Source organism: Triticum dicoccoides, chromosome 6B (assembly GCF_002162155.2).
Source record: "Triticum dicoccoides isolate Atlit2015 ecotype Zavitan chromosome 6B, WEW_v2.0, whole genome shotgun sequence".
NCBI lineage: Eukaryota > Viridiplantae > Streptophyta > Magnoliopsida > Poales > Poaceae > Triticum > Triticum dicoccoides.
The window spans coordinates 366,059,029-366,079,117 of NC_041391.1; positions in this window are offsets into that span (position 1 = coordinate 366,059,029).

A 20,089-nucleotide genomic window follows, 5' to 3' on the forward strand; every position below is an offset into this window, starting at 1 on the left:
AGGGGGACGAATCGTTTTTTTTTGCCCGGACGCACTACCTTGCGTGCGAAGATGTAGCTGGTGGGTCCCAGCGGTTAGGGGGGGGGGGAATGTTTTTTCATGAAATATGGTGGCCCGTCCGGTGGGTCCCCGCTGTCAGGCGGAGGAATAATTATTTTGCGCGTAATAAGGAGGCACTTCCTTGCGGCCGCTGTGGACCTAGCTGTCAGCCTCTCCATGTATAGTACTCTTCCGATGGAAGTCGTTCCTTGACCATGTTGACCACGCCGCGCCGAGAGCACTAGGGCGATGGACAACGGCGAGGCCGAGGAAGGGGACAACGCGGAGCCGGGGAAGACGCGGCAGTGGAAGCCCGCGTAGAGAGGAGTATGAGGGTTCACTGGTTCGGCTGCGGTGTGAGGCTGCCGTCGCCACAGGGCCTGGACAGTGGTGGGAATAGTAGGGGGCGGTGAGGCCTCCGCGGCAGCACAGCCGGCCACGGGAGGCAGGAGCATGCGGCACGACCGCGCTGCTATGGGCGGCTGGAACAAGAAGGCCGGAGGTTGAAGAAGCATTACGGCCGTTGGATGGACATCGTACGGTCACTGGAGCTGGAATCGTTCATATTGACTAAGTTGACAAAGCCCTCCGTCCCTGTCAACTTAGTAGGCCCACAAGTCACCCTCCCACCAAGGAGGGTCCCAGCTAGCAGGGGCAGTATTTATTTTTTTGTGCGTAATAAGGAGGCACTTCCGGTGGGTCCGAGCTGACAGCGGGGGGAACGTTTTTTCACGAAATACGGTGGCCCGTCTGGTGGGTCCCAGCAGTCAGGAGGAAACATTTTTTTTGTGAAATATGGTGGCCCGTCCGGTGGGTCCCTGCTGTCAGGTGGAGGAATGATTATTTTGTGTGTAATAAGGAGGCACTTCCTTGCGGCTGCCGTGGACCTAACTGTCGGCCTCTCCACATACAGTATTCTTTGGATGGAAGTCGGTCGTTGACCACATTGACCACGCCGCGCCGAGAGCACCACGGCGGTGGACGATGGCGAGGCCTAGGAAGGGGACGACGTGGAGCCGGGAAAGACGCGGCAGTGGATGCCCACGCAGAGAGGAGTACGTGGGTTCACTGGTTCGGATGTAGTGTGAGGCTGCCATCACCCCAGAATAACAGGGGGTGGGGATGAGTGGAGGGATGGCCTGGCCAGCGGTGGGAGTAGTAGGGGGCGGTGAGGCCTCCGTGGCAGCACAGCCGGCAATGAGAGGGAGGAGCAGGCGGCACGACCGGTGCTGCTTTGGGCGGCTAGAGCAAGAAGACCAGAGGTTGAAGAAGCACTACGGCCGTTGGATGGACATCGTACGGTCACCCTAGCTAGAATCGTTTATATTGACTAAGTTGACAAAGCCCTTGGTATGCGTCAACTTAGTAGGCCCACAGGTCAGCCCCCGAAACGGCGCGCCCCAAATGTCAGGGGGAGGAATCACTTTTTGGGCGGCCGAAGCTAGAATATCCGAGATTGAAGAAGAAGCACGACATCCATTGGATAAACATCCAATGGCCACTGCTGCTAGAACCGCGTGTTGACTATAATAAGTTGACAAAGCCTTGCATACGCGTCAACTTCATTTTTTAGGCAACGCGTCAACTTAGTTGGCCCACAAGTGTGTGGAAGAGAACTTATAGCCCATTTGCGATTTGTAAGAATGTACAGCCCAGGCTAGCCATTTTCATCTTGAAAAAAATTAATATCTGGGATGGATATCTGGCCTGGGCTAGACGGGCCACAACCCACCTAGTTAATACCCTGCTCTCCTCTGAACAACAATGAAAACATCACCAAGAAAAACTCTGCAGTGCTCACGCCTCAAAAACACAAATACTGCTCGAGCTGCTTGGTCCCAACTGTCGGCCGCACCTTGTACAATTCTCTCGTCTATATTGACTACATAGGTTGACAATGGTGTGGGACCGTGATGTCAGGAAACCTAGAGGAAGCAAAAAAAATATAGTTGTACATAATAAGGAGGCACTTGCGTACGTACGGCTATGGCCCTAGTGGGTCCCTACTGTCATCCAGTCAAAATAAAGTCATATCCTGGATCCTCATGTTCGTTGACCATGCTAACAATGCTCGGCGCCACGATGAGCGCAACAACTCGAAGGACGACGGAGATAGCCTCGCGGCCCTACGGATGGTCTGATACAACGCCCGCTGCTCATTAAGGAAGCCAGGATCACCGGACACCTATGAGCACCTTTGAGAGACTGAGACGGCATGAAATGGTAAGGCCGCGCTTTGGAGCTCTGGTTTATTTCACACCTATATTAAGATACAAGTGTAATTTGCTCGTCATCGGAAACAACACGTAAAATATAGGCGTAATGAAACCGAGGGCCCGAGGTCTGTAAGTAAAACTGGCGGGTTACGCGTGTAATTTCAGAGATTAGTGCATATTTTACTAGTCGAAATCGACCAACCAAGCGCTTCGCCTGAGACCATCTGCTTTCATTTACAAGCGTCGGTTTTACAAGCGTTTTTGGTTGGAAAACGACGATCCAACCACGGCCTAAGATGATGAGTCGGCCGGAAGATCATATGGTTTCACGTCTAACCTACCCGACTTGTCGTATAGGCTATGAATTAAACATAAGATGATGAGCTTCTTAAGCACGGAAACAACAGAAGAAGATGATCTTCTTAACAAGCAAATCACTGCCATTAGATCGACATGCAAAACAATACGAAGCATTATTCTCAGGAGGCACGGTGAACAGCTCGTGATGCCGCATGCTACAACATTCCAAGATCAACTTTGCAATCAAACACAAGGCCTGTCATTACATAGACAATATTCAGAACAAACTCTTAACACAGGAATATCTCGGCAGAGTAACTATTTACTTCTAAATTGAACACAGGAATAGGAAAAAACGATCGACGCTGCTCACAGCAAAGGGCGTCCCACTCAAAAATATCAAATGCACGTCTTCTGGCTAACATCAATGAGCAAATTTTGACAAGGTTTTCCAATTCCAATATATTAAACTAATGTCTTCTTGGTAACATCAATGATTAAACTTTGACAAGCTTTTCCCATTCAAAATATGTAATGCCTATGATCGTGGAGTCCTATCGTGGCTTCTTGTACTTGTTTGGGCACTTTTTGCCCAGTGCACTCCTCGTATTGTAGAGTTGCCTATGCTCTCTGCAGACTAGTCATGTCACCAGCGTCTACTAATACTCTGTAAAGCTTCTTGGTCATTCCTTTTGTAATGTAGTGCAAACAATGACTGCTTCTTTCTGCAAAGTGGAACGACCAATTGGACCCAGTAATGCAATGGACACATTGGCTCCTTTTGTACAATTCAACTAAAATCAAAGACGGAATAAAGCCGAGCTTTAATTTTGATATCCGTGTAAGCAACAATATGTATAAGGGAAACAACTACTGAGAAATAACGATTAATGACTTGTACTCCCAGAATAAAAGCATCTACTGATCTACCTTATCTTAATGGAAAACAAAGCAGGCGAGTAGCAATTCTCCATCAGTGTGATTCATTCATATTGACTGAGACATTATCTTAACAATGCCTTGTTTCAACATGTATAAAGAACGATAAAGCAGAAAAGTACCATTCCTAAAACAATGCAACTGATTCATTTTAACAGAGACATTATCTTAACAATACCTTGGTTAAACATGTAGAAAGAACTACAAAGCAGGATAGTACCATTCCTAAAACAATGCGACTAATCCGTTTTAACAGAGGCAAAAAAGGAATCAATTACTGCCCAATAAAGGAGGATGAAACATGCGGCCACAAAAATGGTAATCCCGCCAATCCCTAACAAGTGTTGCAGTTTTGAACTAAGATTCAATAGTTAATTAATTCGGAGAGTGGCATTGCTTAATTTTACCAGCAACATTAGATTAACAAAAATCATAAACAGTTCCAGGGGAGAGTGAGCGCAACAATAGCATGTACTTCCATCTACTTATAAAGGGGGTGTGATGCAGAGTTTTGTTGTAGCAAAGAAACAAGCATCATGTCTGAGTTGGAACAATTTTTGCTCACTTAATGGTAAAAGACAATACTTCAATAGCTTCAATTCAACATTTATCCAAACAGTACCAATACAAGTAGCACATCATCTCAAAGCACACTGTAACATCATGTGGATGAATGTTGGTACTAACCTTTCTTGACCAAGATTTGAAACAGCTCGAGAGGAAGACTGGACACATATCCCAACACATATATGAAATATCAATCTCCTTTTGTGCAGTTCCACCAAAATTAAGCAAAGTCGCCGGTGTGACATTCAAGTTGAACTGCACAAAACACTCTTAAAACAAAAGTTTTTCGCATAGCGAAGCAAAATGTCGCAATAGCAACAAGTTGAATAGATATCCTTGTTTAAACAGAGGCAAAAAAGGAATCAATTACTGGCTAATAAAGGAGGATGAAACATGCGGCCACAAAAATGGTAATCCCGTCAATCCCTAACTAGTGTTGTAGTTTTGAAATAAGATTCAGTAGTTAATTCTGAGAGTGGCATTGCTTAATTTTACCAGCGGCATTAGATTAACAAAAAGCATAAACAGTTCCAGGGGAGAGTGGGTGCAACAACAATATGTGCTTCCATCTACTTATAAAGGGGGTGATTCAGAATTTGTTGTAACAAAGCAACAAGCATCATGTCTGGGTTGGTCCCATTTTTGTTCACTACTTAATGGGAAAAGACAGCAATACAATAGCTTCAATTCAACATTTATTTAAAACAATACCAAAACAAGTAGCACAACATATCAAAGCACACTGCACATCATGTGGATGAGACCAAGATTTGAGACAACTCGCCACGAAGACTGGAAACAAATCTTGATCTCATTTTGTGCAGTTCCACCAAAATTAAGCAAAGTCGCTGGTGTGACATTCAAGTTGAACTGCACAAAACACTCTTAAAACATAAGTGTTTCGTGTAGCGAAGCAAAATGTCGTAATAGCAACAAGTTTAATAGATACCCCTGTTTTAACAAAGGCAAAAAAGGAAACAATTACTTGCCGATAAAGAGGATGAAACAAACGGCGACAAAAAGAAGCATCTTACTCATCTTGATGGAAAACAAAGTAGGATAGTAGCATTTCTAAAATGGTTGCATTGATTCATATTAACAGAGACATTCTCTTAGAACAACATTCATTAAAAAATGTAATTTACTTTTAACAGTGGCATTGCTTCAATTTTCTGGCGGCATTCTTAGATTAACAACAGCAAAATAGTTGTATGGAACATGGGACATGGGACATGCTAGCACCATGTGCGTCCACACGTATAAGTGGGTGATGCAGAGTATGTAGCCAAGCATCATATCTGCGTTGGTCCCATATTTGTTGTCTTTCAACATTTTTCCTATGTGAGGGCAGCAAATCTAGTCCTGCACAAACTACCCGACCCCCCAGTTTCGGGTTACCCCCTTTTTCCCTTTTCGACCAACAAAGCGGCTGGATAGCCAGTCTATACTACTTTCCCTCCCTCCTTTCCTCATGGAACCACGTCCTAGATTCATGCTCCACCCCACCGCACCCTTCTTTCCACTTTGAACCAAGACCTAGATTCGACTATAGATCAAAAAAGATCCACATGCAGCTAGAGCAACGACGGATTCAAAGAAACTTATACCTTAGGGTCGTCGGGATGTGGCAAGGCATGTGGCGGGAGGCCGGATCTGCCCACACTACGTACGACAGCGAGGAAGAAGGGGTCGATGGCCCTCCCGCACAGGCACTGGGTGAAAGAGAACAGTGCAGCCGACAGTGGATTGCCTCCCTCGCCGAAGGCGATAGATTGAACACTGCACCTCCTCCCCTTCCTGGTGCGACGGAATCCAGACGCCTCCTTCACCAGCTGTGAGGGGGGAGAGAGAGACAAGAGGCCAACACAGTCTTGTTTACATCTGCTGAAGAGGGTGAGCGACTGTGATAACAAACCCTAGCAAAGGAACGCTGAGCCTCCAGCGTGTATATATATATGTAGTGCGGCGAGAGTGTGGAGAGTGCAAACCCTAGCGAACAAGCGCTGAGGCTCCAGCTTATATATATACTGTAGTACGGAGTGAGCTCCGATGCCTTAACTGCACCTGCTTTTGGCTGTATGACAGGTGGGCCAGCCACATTTTGGGCCCACCTATCATAAACCCAAATGTAGGTGCACTAAAGTCAATGAAGTTGCGTCCATATAGTACTTGTGTATACGACTAATATATAGTGGAGTGGTTTTCTTATTCTCTCCATAACAATCATTTTAAATTGTGTAAGTACGAAACAAAACTCTTTATTTAACGTACCAGTGAAGAAAACTACTACGGAGTACTTCCGATGAACTAACGATCCACGCGTCCTGGTCGCACTTCCTGTCCTTCACGTGTGGTACACTACCCTCCCTTAAGTCAACAACCACACATGCGCCAAATTATCGGAAACATGTGAGAGTGTGTACAAATAACGAATCTTAATTTCAATTATCGAAAAGGTTTGAGAGTATGTACAGTTTGCCCTCTCTAATAATTATGGTTTGTTGTGTTCGGCCTAAACTTGGTCAAACTTTACAAAGTTTGACTTTAGTCAAATCTAATATGCAGAGTAAATAAAAATGGAGGGCTACTACGTCCATCCGGGTTTTTAGTCCACACCGTTTTTAATCAAAGTTAATAGTTGGACAAATAAAATTATAGGGGAGATGGAGACAAAGTTGTGAGAAGGCTTAGAAATCAATACAAAACTTATGCTCTTAGTACCAATGTCGATCCTTCTTCGAGGAAACATTTGGTTCATAGCCAATTGTGTGATAAAATTGCACCAACGTGAAAGACGACTGCGTCTCCAACGCAACCAAGGTGAACTGACGAAGGATATCATCTTTGTGGGTAACAAGCAAAGAGCACTGATGGAAGACAACTTGTTTTTCATTGAAAATCGATCAGCTTCACCAGCTGACGCAACCATGAGGCACAACCATGAGCATAGATAGGTCATCATGGTGATGCATCATCCATTTGGCATCAAGTTCGGGTGAGGCACCTATGAAGTTTGAGAAATCCTCACTGTGGTCTGTTTCTTCTCAGTAATCAAGCTCGAGGAAGGAAGAACCACGTGGCAGAGGGCAGTGAGGCGGAACAACAATGGCCATCCAATTTTGTGCAGTTCCACTAAAATTGAGGAATACATGCACGGGTATGGAGATACGCATCACTGTTTCCAAAAATATAAAAAAGGGATATAGTATTGTTACTTTGTTTTACAAGATTAACAACGAGATCTCAATTGTTAATAAGAATTAATTAAAAGTACACCAACAAACAGAAGCATCATGATTATCTTGATGGGAACTAAACCAGGATACCCAAGAAAAAAAGCATTTCTTCATTTAACTAGTGATAGTATTAGATTAGCAGTAGCAATAGGAGCATATGGACAATGACCGCACAACCACCATGTACTTTTTGTCGAAACAACATGTATACCTCCACCGAGGCATAAATCAGGACAACTTTTCGAGTGGCATTTCCTCTATAATAGTAGGTGATGTTGGACCAGCCGACGAACCCTAGCTACTATACAAGGGGAGCTGGGGAGTAGTCGCATAGAAGAATACCCGCACGCAGCGACCTGGGGAGCTGGACCAGTACAAGAAATTATACCTCAGGTGGGCGAGATGTCGCTTAGGCGGGCGGGCGGGATCTGCCCACACGACGACAGCGAACAAGGGCGCGGAGGACCTTTGTCCGCGCCAGCGCCGGCTCCGAGAGGACGGTGTGCATCGGCTTCCTCCATCGCTGACGACGACAATGTCAACGCTGCACCTCCTCACCTCCCGCAGTGGACGGGATTCGGTCGGATCTGTGACCACCGGTGAGGAGAGAGATAGAGTGGACACTTTCATCTTGTTTTGATATGGAGAGGGTGAGAGAGCGAGACGCGAGAGACTCGATCAAACAAGAGGCTATAATGGAGTAAAAAATCTCACCATAGCAGTCGTCCTAAATAGAATACGCGCGTTCCCAGAAAAAAGAAACGAAAACTGGAGGACAATTTTTTAACGTACCAAGAAAGAAAACTCGATCAAAAACACGCCCCCGCTTCCAGGTCCCGAGAGTCGTCGCGCACACACACATAGACATAGACATGCATAACCTTGTTTACGTAAAATTCCATTTCCATCTCCATCTCCAATCATATTTGTCCAACTGGCACATTATTTACGTTGTTAATTATATACGCAGCAATATTAACGTACATCATCTCTTGTTTGCGGGCGTCCGGACCGCTGCCACGGCCGCTCCTGACCAACCCGAACCCTCTTCATCACCCATGCGTGCTTCCCGCCCGAAACGGTCAGTGCCGCATTCATGCCCGGCCAGAGCGGACGCGACCTCTCACTGGCGCCGGCATTGAAGCGGCACACCGGCCGAGAGAGCGTCGCCCACGTCGCTTCCTGGTGCACGCGACTGCTCCGCGTTCAAAGGTTGCAATAGCCAGCCACAACATGCATGTGAAAAGTTCTTGGGAGTCCGTGCTACAGCTAGCTGTCCTCCCCCAACTCGTCAATTTCTTCTAGTAGTGCTAGTACTCCATGGAGCGATCCATCAACAAGCAGGCGGGAAAGTTATCGTATACTCGGTTTGCGGTGAGTGGCATGCCGACCGACTGTGTGGGGTCGAGCCGTGGAGGTGGGTGAGACACGAACGCGACAGACGTGATTTAAACGTTGGTTTTGCTCGATGGCGCGATCCAACGAAATGAAACGTTGGTTTCTCTCCATTTCCATTTTTTCTTCGAAAAAACGGAACTTTTCCACTCCATTTTCATTCCTACTCCAAGGTTGCCCCATTACAACATTCCATCAAATACAAAGGAAAACTAATACACATGCTGATGCATCTCAATGATTCACAGATCATAGCCAATATTTACTTCACAACTAAAGACAAAAGTTGTGAGAGCGTGTACGAAAGAAAAACTACTGATGGGGTCACTATGACTTAAACCCTAAACCCTAAATAGGATTTAATTTCCTGGCCAGGTAGAACCTGTCAAAGGAAAGACGGCTGGCACCCTCGGATCATACGATGCTTTTGTGCAGTTCCACTAAAATCGAGTTGAGCATCCCTGATGGCAAAGATATTGAAGAAGTGTTATTAGAATAATAGTAGTGGCACTAGTTCATGAGACATAAACTCATCACAAGTAGAATCCGGTAGAAGTAGAGAAAGATTGACATGGAGATGGAGCTACGTGGGGAGCTGCGGCAGTGGAGCAAGCTGGCTCCAAAAGGAAGATGGACTACTTGGGACATCGGGCTGTAGCTAGAAGGGCGGTTGGGATGTGGCATCGGCCCATACCGCGGTGACCCCCAATTGGGACGCACCGACTGTGGGTTTTCTCCCTCGCCGATGTCGACCGCGTCTACGCAGAACATTGTTCCCTTCCCCCAGCTGTGGGATCAGGCCGGATATGTGACCAGCGGTGTGGCCACTGTCGTTCTATGCTTGTGAAGAGAGCAACCCAAGAAGCAGGCTTGTAGCTTAGGCTCCTGCTAGTGTATATATAGTGGTTTTCTTTTTCTCTCCATATCAACCATTTTATATTGCGTACGTGTCATTGAAGAGTGAAATGATGGTTGCTTCTTCCGACTAACTTACTATGTGATCGGACTGCTCCTTAGTGGCCCCTACATGTACTCCCCCTACATGTATGCAATAGTCACACGTACACATGGACGCAAAAACGCGCGCGACGCACTAATGCATGCATGTCCGAGCACACGACGGAACACACACGGTCACGCTCAAGTGCTCAACCTACACGTGCACGCACACACATACTCAGCCAGGGTGAGCTAGCGACCGTATAAACACCAAAATATCTATATATTGAGCGCAATGAGCCTATTATGAAGTCCACTGGCCATATTTTTACAAATATATAGTGACAAGCATTGTATTTATCTGGTTTGAAATTAAGCCATATTAACCAGAGAGGAGGCAGTATGGACTAGCATTACTTTGCTGTGCCCCGTCAACTTGCTGAACAAGGAGAAGATTGTAGGACGGGAGAAGCTTACGCGCGGTGGCTCGTAGGACAAGGAGAAACTTTTGACTAATGCAAGCTCTCCCTCGCTCAGGCGGTGGACGTGCAACAGTTAATTCGGTGTCAGATTGCCAGAAGCATATACTATACTAGTACTATTATTGTTCGACTTCCCGAAGAGGCGAACAGCCAAGCGCAAAGTTTACTAGTACTAGTACAACTACTATAGTCTATAGAGGTATGTACTATACTAGTACTAGGAACCAGATGGAGGAGCGTCTGCACTCTTATTATATTTTTAAAATGTGATAAAGCAATCTTCAACACATTTGGTTCTCTTCAAGGGTTCTCGCATGTGATAATGGAAGTTGATTGCATGGAACACTCGCCACAATTCTCGCTTAATTCTGGCTCATATCTTGTTACAAATAGGAGTGCTCGGTCATATTTCCTCTTTTTTTTGTTATTCAGCACATAAAAAGGTCAGCAAACATTGCGGCACATCTTTGTGCAAACCGTGCTTGCTGCACTTTGAATGTATCCGAGAGCTGGCTTGATGAAACACCTCGCTTCTACTTCTTTTTTTGCGGGGTACCTCGCTTCCTAGTGACCAGTGTCTTTGCTGATCGTCCTAAGAATGCTTATATATGAATAAAGCTCTCTCATTTACCCGCAAAAAAGATTAAGCCATATTAACCGGAAAGGAGGGAGTATGGACTAGCACTACTTTTTGTGTGTCCCGTCAACTCGCAGAACGAGGAGAAGCTTGTAGGACAAGGTGAAGCTCGCTTACACCTTTTGACTAATGCAACCTACCCTCGCCCAGGCGGTGGACATGCATCAGTCCATTTGGTGTCAGATTGTCAGAGGCATACACTATAGTACCCAACATGCGGAGTACCATCATTGTTCGACTTCACAAAGAGGCGAAGAGCCAAGCGCAATGTTTAGTAGTACGAGTAGTACTACTAGAACCGCATGGTGGAGCGTCTGTACTCTTATTTTTTTAATCTCTGATAAAGTACACATTTATTCCGGAGAAGGGCAGAAAACGGCAGCCCAACATGCAATGATGATATTTATCAACCATGCTCGAATATATCTTGGCCTCCACGCGAGCCCATCTGTGTGTTCTCCCTCCTCGTCTCTCTCAAGGAACGGCGGGTTGGCCTTTTTGCCGTCAATTGAGATCGCTTTGCTCACACTCCGGTCCCACATGTCAGTGATATGCCAAGAGGAGGTGCATTGACCGACTGGCCATACGCGTACTTGGTTTTGGACCTTCATACTCCTCCTCCCTTCGTCAGAGTTTACAGGGCGTGCTTGATTATGATGCATTTCTCTCAATGCATTTCCATCACCAGAGAGACTTTAGATGCGTTTGGTTTAATGCTCAATTAATTAGAAGTCCACAATTTTCTCTCGATGTACTACGGAGTGGAGTAAGTGCATGCATGTGTGTACCCGGGGTGGAAGCACTGCATGCATGTGTGTATGCATTATTTCCTCTAGTAATAGACGTTGTTGTATAACTACCAATGCTATTTTTCAGGCTGATCGCTAGTCGCCTTGGTCCCAGAGATTTTTTCTTTTTCTGAAGCACGCTCTATAAATAGTGACGGATGGAGTAGTATGAGCGGATTCAAAGAAGAGCATATTGATGGTTGCTTCTTCCGAGCAACTTACAGTGGGAAAGGTGGGGCTTATGATTTGACTGCTCATTACTCACTATTAATGCGACGCAATGACCGGGCTGAGTCTCCCATGTGGTTGTGCACTACCCCCTCGTTCTTAAATATACTCCAGAGTATTTGTCTTTCTAGAGATTTCTACGAGTGACTACTCAAATATTTGTTTTTTTAGAGATTCAAATGGACTACTACATACGGATGTATATAGACATATTTTAGAGTGTAGATTCAGTCATTTTGCTCCGTATGTAGTCACTTGTTGAAATCTCTAGAAAGACAAATAGAGTATTTAGGAATGGAGGGAGTACACATACGAAGCAAAATGAGTGAATCTACACTCTAAAATATGCCCATTTGAAATTTGTAAAAAGACCCAAATGAACGAAGGTGTATAATTTTGTGCATGGCACATGGACCCAGATGCTGAAGAGGCTTCTGGCAATGCTATCGAGCTTCCAGCATTTGTTTACATAATTGACATACTATACAAATAATTTTCCAGCAACATGAAATTGTACAAGGTGTGAGCTTTCAACTTTTGTTTTGTGTGTCTTGCCATCGATGCTCTTTCGGGAACAATAAAAAACTAACTTCCTTGCTAATGCATCTCAATTATTAGTAGATTAGAGCTAATATTTACATCACAACTGAAGACAAAGTTGTGAGAAGGTGTTAAATTAAAATTAATCCATGCTTTCATTGGCAGCAACGTCCCCCAGCTCTGTCTAAATCAACAAGGCATGTTGGGAAGAAAAGTAGTTGTCTGGAGCATGAAACATTCCGATCATTTTGTGCAGTTCCACTAAAATAGAGCTGAGTGTCCCAGTTCCAAAGATATTAAGTGTGACTACGATAATAGAGGATTGCTGATGAAACAATAAACACACAAATAGAAGCCGGTCACCTTTGCAGTCTCTCTTAAGACTAACTAGTTGGAGAAGATTAGGCTCGGAGTTGGATGAGGAGGATAGAGCAAAACCAATCTCCCTTCGTGCAGTCGCACTGAAATGTAGAGACGTTGCCCGTGTGACATTTTAGTACAACTGCACAAAACACTCTTAAGAAAAAATGATTTGTGCGGTTCACCAAAAGGTCGCAATAGCAACGAGGTGAAATGGATAGCCCTGTTTGCAAAAAAGAGGTAGAAAGGAAACAATTACTGGCCAATGACAGTTGATGACACATGCGACGACAAAAAAGAAGCATATTCCTTGTCCTAAGGGAAGATAACAATACGATTGTGTTTGTCTAAAATGGTGTGAGGACGAGATTGCAATATGGAAAGTACGCCAGATGAGCTATGTTTTGGGCAAAGAACTATGGAAGATCCACATGCAGCGACGTGCGAAGACAGGTAGTGGAGCAAGCCCGGAGGGGATACCTGGAGGTCATCGGGATGTAACTAGGTGAGCGGCGGCGGGCGGAATCTGCCCATACTACGGCAGCGAGTAGGTGGCGTAGGCCCTACCGCGCTGGAGCTTGGTCAGAGAGAACGATGTGTACCGCAAATCGGGACGTGCTGCCTCGGCGCCGTCGAACGGAGAAAGGATGCACATCCTCCCTTTCCGTCGGCAGATAGGATGCGGCCGGATCAGTGACCAACGGTGGGAGAGAGAGAGAGAGAGAGAGACAAACCAGGCAGGCAGGCTCCATTGTATATAGTGGAGCGGACTACCTTTTTCTCCATAAAAATCGTTTTGTATTCTGTGTACGTGCCATTGAGCGATATAACTTTATTTAAAAATAACACGCCACACATCAAGTCGAACTTTGTTTCGTGCACGCATGGCACACAACCTCCGTAGGTAAACAACCACTACACGCATTCAAATTAGCACGTGGGCTGCCATTTCGTACAGAAATGAGCTCCACCGTGTACCCGCATGGGTGTGGCTGGGCATGAAGCGTGAGTATGTGCATGGTGCACCTATTCTCTTCTTGTATACGCACACCACCTACGTGGGGTTGTGTGAGAGAGATACAAACATAGAGAGATATAGTGTGTGGGTTCGTGAGAGTTTTTTTTGGGGGGGGGGGTTCAATCAAAAAATGTAACATATGCAATGTGTGTGAAATAGAGTCCTGGATATATCATATATATAGAGGGGCGATCCACGAGAAGAGAGTGGAGGTATCATCTGCTTGAGGTGTCCATAGAATCGAAGAGAGGGATGATGTGTGTGTGCGCGCGCGATCGATAAAGAGTGTCATCGAATTTGTGTGTGCCCATGTCAAAGATATAGAGTGGCTGGCCTACTGGAATGTGAGAGGGGACATGTGCAGTTTGTCTCTATGGCATGGATACCTACCTACAATGCTCGACTATCGGTGTGTGGTGGGGGGGGGAGGGAGGCCTAATTAACTATAGAGGTACAATGGCTGGTATATGTGTGGAGGAGGAGAGAGGCCTACCTCATGTATTAAGGGAGATCGATCTACCTAATGTATTAAGATCGATCGGCATCCATGCATATGTGTAGGAGAGGAATAATGTTGGGAGAGAGACAGAGCAAAAGAGTGTTGGAGGGGTGGTAGTGGAGTTGCTTCTAACAAATGGTGAAGGGGGACGATATGGTTGTGGTAAGCAGACGTAACTACATAGGAAGATCAATCGTCCTTTGTCAGAGAAATGAGAGACATAACTTGTGAGGTACGTCGATCGATGGGGGGGGATAGTTAAAGTCAACCTAGGTATATGTTGGGAGATCGGCCGGTATACATGCATGTGTGTGTTAGAAGCAAATGAGGCACGGGGAGAAGGATAGAGAGAGAGGGATGCATCTAGGAGGTGGTGCGAGATTCATACTATATCAAGGGGGAAGGAGTGCGCGAGTACGAGATCGATGAAAGAGTGGTGGGAGTGAGGCATGGACGGTGATAAGAGAAGAGGGGAAGCTTGTGTTTGTGCTAGGCACACCTGGCTTGAGAGGCATATTGATCGATGTCTGTCGTAAAGAAGGAGCTGGGGGGCCTACACACACCATGGGTGAATGACCTAAAGTGAAAAGACGAATTTGCGCGATGGAGCTAGAGAATGCTAAGGGAGGGTGAGAGGGATGTGGGCGTGTGCGTGGATGAGAGAAAGTTAGCGCTAGCTACAAAGATAAGAGGATTGTGTGGGTGTAAAAGACGAATAGAGATCATACTTCATTATAAAAAGCGAATTCAGATATTTGAAGAATTTATCATAGTGTTTTAAACCGACGCATGTGTGAATATATATAACGATGATACACATGGTGTGGTTATGAACATGTTATACTACATATAATATATTTTATCTCTACTCTTATAAAAACGGAGTTGCTGATGATGGTGTGCCTGCCATCCTGCAATATAGGCGGTCCGATTTATATCTGACGGATATGAAGGAAACTATGGCAATTTTGAAAAAAGATACCCACACCCCTCTCCATATTTGCAAATTAGGCCTCCCCTTGATCATGTTGATGTTCTGTGGAACGCATGGGCATCTTGCTAGTACTAAGTATAATATACAGAACGTTGATTATAATTTGGGCTAATGTGTGGCTTTTGCAGATCAGGTCTAAATACTTGTCATAATGTAGGGGGCAGGGCACTATACTTTGTGTGATAAACACAGTGTATGTATGGAACATGGTTTAGATTATGAATATATAGTTAGTACATCAAATGTACTATTATTTGGAATCAACATCAAGTGTATTCAAAAAATAGAATTCGAGTTCATGTAGTACACCTACTTCATATCTATCTCTATAGTAATCATGTGGTGTGTTATTAAGGTAATACACGAATGATGGTTGAAGTTGGCAAGAATCATGATTGTAGATTCTAATTGAAATAGAGAAACGAATTCAAATTCAGTTTGAATTGTAGCGGTAGTATAGACATTTGAAATGCACTAAAATGTTGGTATGAGTAGGTTACATGCATTATACAGCAAGCGAAAAAATTTAATTGGACATAACATGGATTCATACTCCCTCCTTCCATCTATATAGGGTGTAATGCGTTTTTTAAGACCGCCTTTGACTATTGACAAGATTAATAGTACGTGACATGCACAATGTGAAAATTATATCATGAAAGCTCCTTTCACACATGAATTTAACGGTGTGCTTTATGTAAGTTGCATGTCATATATTATTGCTCTAATATTTGGTCAAAGTTAGCATTGAAAACCCATTAGGCCCTATTTAGATAGAAGGAGGGAGTAGCTTTAAATAGCATTTGTATAGTAAAACAGGCAAGACTCTCTCTTTGTATGGTGTGAATAGTTTTATTTTTTTCGTTTTCTTTTTGGTTGACGGAAGTGCGAATTGATTTGGTATGTACAAGTACAATATTACACGTTAGGCTTGTCCCTAAAATTCAACCCGCGCCTTGTTATATCCCGAAAATTCAGATATCGTGCTCCCAAAACTGGCGCCTTCAGAACCCGCGCCTTGCTATCCCAAAATTACAATGCGCGCGAAAACTCCCTCCACCTACCAAATCCCGACACGCGAAATCCCCCTTCTAACACTGAGCCGAAAGGGCCGCTAGTTCAAATCGGTGGGGGGTACTTTTGTAACACACCCTACATTTTGGACAAGCGCGTCCCTAAGTCATGCTTCACCCCCTCCCATCGCCTCCTTTTCGCCATTCGAAATCCCAGGCCGCCATAACCTCTCCGCTCAAGCCGCGAAACCCCACCATCCTCCGTCTGCCACCTCACCGCTGCCCACTCGGAGCCTCTTCCCCGACGATGACGTCCACCGCAATAGCTCGACGTCCCTTGTCCACCTCCCCAGATGAGGATCCGTCATCCATCTCATCGTCCCGCTGGTTCAGCCGCCCCGTCCTCCACCTCCAAGGAGCTGCTCCAACGATTGCCTCATCTATCGCGGCTGCTCCATCCCCACAGCGCCGCCTTAACCTGCTCCACCAGAACTGCAACATCCTCACTGACTCCTCGGACAAAGCCGAGGCCTACTCGGCGCTACCAAAGAGGTTGTACACTCATTGTATCGCACCTTCTCCTTAACTCGACCTCCCGGCGCCGACGGTTCTCCATCCCACACCCCCATGGAGCGGCTACCTTGAAGCCGGCGCCGCGGGCGACATCTCCACAGCGCCTCTCCCCCAGTGCGAGGCCCCTTCGGCGGCGGCGTCCATACCAGTTGGATCTGCTACTGCTACTCTGGCTCTCGCTCGCTTGCTCGCGCTGCTGTTGCTGCTCCGGCTCTCGCTCGATCGCTCGCTAGCCCAGCTGCTGCTGCTGCTCTCCCATTCGCTCGTGCTGATGCTCTGCTCCGATTAAGCCACACTTTAGTCGACTGAATGGACTATTGGGTCAGTCGATTTTCAGGGGTTGGGGGGGCTCGCCGGAGTTAAGGAAGAACCACCCGCAGCGGGGACGGGGACTCAGTGGATAGGTACCCCACTATCTATCTTAGGGTTCAGGGTGGGGGCAGGGGGCCTAGAAGGCTGGCCGGGGCAACGGCGGACTGACGATGGGGAGTTGTTTGGGCGCGACGAGGCGGCGCTGGGGCCGGTGGTGGCTGGCGGCTCGGGGGGTGTAGGTTGAAGATGAATTGCAGGCCCTCCCTAATCTACATGTCAAGTGCCTCTCTACTACCATTGCGTTCAGTTTCGGCAGTAACATTCAGATTCCACAGTAAATTTCAGTTTCGACAGTTAAGTTCAGAGTCAACAGTTTTTACCTCATCTGTTGTAGTCAGGTGGTTTTTGGTGATGTAAATTTTACATCTATTTTACATCATCTATTGGAGATGCTATTAGAATCCCACTTGAGATCGACGATGTTTGTCTTGTGCTGCTTCAGCCTTGACGTCTTACGGTTCACCGGAGCTTCTCAATGATAGAACGATCTATCACAACAGAGCAGTGCCCTGGACGCGGTCTACAGATTCCTCAGATCTTCCTCCACACCTCCAACAGCCACCTCTACCTCTACTGCTTCAGTGACCAACCGAATGATGCTGAGGTCGACACGGCTATGGCAAAGAGGTTGTACACTTGTTGCATCACTTATTACTACACATTCATGTCGATCCATTAGGGCTATTTTGGTTCATCAGAAAAACATAGCAATAGGGAATTTTCCAATGGCACTCTACTATTCAATTATTCATGCATTTTGTTGAAAGGAATGAAGCAAAACATCCACCTAGACCTACTTTTCAGAATCCTATGCATGAAAACAAGACCAAGTGCATTAGTGGCAGAATAACATTCTAACTGTACACGCTTTCATATGGTTTCACTTTATTTTGGCCATGTTTCTTTTCATTCTTCTGCTCTTCCAATTCCTATAAACCAAACACCCAAGTTGACAGAAATCTTGTGTTTACAAATGCTCTGTTTACCATGTGCATTCCTATCCTATTCTGGTGTTTTTCCTATCCCTGCATTTTTAGAATCATGCAAGCCAAATGAGCCCTTACAGAATTACATCAGTTACAGGTAGGTGTCGAAGGGAACTTTGTGTGGTTTGTCCTGCTTCTGCCGCGACGTCGTCCACCTCACCTGAGCTGCTCCATCGACAGAACCATCAACCAAACCAGACATCACGACTCCTGACCGTCTTTCGCCGCCTCAGATCTCCTTCCCTGCCACCGGCACCCACCGCAACAGCATCACCATCATCGACTCAGCAGATGAACCTGAGGAGTACACGGGTCCACAAGAGAGGTCGCACTCTTTTGTTTCTGCTTATGTTATGCATTGCTCAAAATTATGTGCTACTTTATCGCCCTCTTCACCTCTTCGACTCCAAGCCAGGTCCAAATTAATGTTCAAACTTGAGTTCTAAATTAGTTGTAGGGCACATATCGAGGAAGAAATGAATAGTATCTCTGTCTAATATCTGGTTCACCTAGGGTATGCCTATGTTGTTCATCTTGGGTGGGAAACAAATAGTAAAGCAATCATCATCTGTCTTTTTATTAAATTAAAGCAATCATTAGCCTGCTATCATTATTTTTGGATCCATCCACTGGTTGTTACCATCACTCTAAATTTCTGCATGCTCTCCTTACATAATCTCACCATATTTTTTTCATGTGCATGTCAGATATTGTACACAATCATGCTGAACATGTAGAGAAAAGGAGAAGAGTTTTCGCGGCAATACAATGTCATGCAGACATCGCTCTGTGGTGGGTTCAATGGCAAAACCTCCCCACCCCTCTCCAGATTGTAATCCAGAGGAAGATATCTGTTCTGAGGTGGATTTAGACGTTGCTGACCACTCCTATTTACCCCAAGGTGTTTGCTCTACCTTGGCATGATGATGTTAGTCATATCATGCATTTGTTGCCTTGCAGTGCCTACTTTTGATATCATATATGTCATCTGCTTAGTTTAGACATGTTTTGTAATGCCACCTGTTTAGTTTCTATACGATATATGGGAATTATGCAGTCTCATGTCTTTTAGCCAACCATAATATATGTGAAATGTGCAATGCCATCCTGTTTAACCAGGCATCATATTTGAATGATATCTTGCCCATCCTTTTGTTCATTACATTTCCATTTCTTGACAATGTTTGTACATTAAACTACTCTTCCTGTGAATCAGCCATTTGGGTGGGAGATGGAAAAATCTAGAGTGAAAACAAGGCCTTTAGAGCAGACGGTGCTACCTGTCGAAGCAGATCTCTTGTTGGGTCCCGATAGCTCCTCAAAGATGGATTCAGAGACAGATGACCAGTCCTATTCCCCCACCGAGGTGTATGCTCTAACTTGGCATGGTTATAATGCTCATATCATGCATATGGTGTCTTGCATTGCATAGATTAGACATCATATACACAATATTCAACACCATGTTCTTAGTTCAGACATCATATCGAATGCCCTCTGTTTAGCATATAAATCACATATGTGAATTAAATGATGCGATCCTGATTACTTAGATAACATGTAGGTGAATTATGTCATGCGATCCTGATTAGTTATTCATCATATCTTTGAATTATGTTATGCTATGCTATCTAGTTCAGATAGACATAATATATGTGAAATTATGTCATGCTATCCATTTTAGTTAAACAATATACATGTCAACTATTTCATGCCCTCTTTTTTCCACACTATCTATTGCATCTGTCTCTCATTCAATGTCTGTACATTCAACTATGTTTCCTGTTTACCAGCCATTTGAATTGGAGCGGGTGATGCCAGTATCTAGCGGACTAAAAACACGGTCTTCAAATAAAACAGTGCTACCTCTTGGTGGAGATAGCACCCCGGTTGTACAGCACGAGAACCAGCCCTACCACACATAACTCAAACTCTTGCAGATTGTACCCCTACTGCGATGTACAGAGA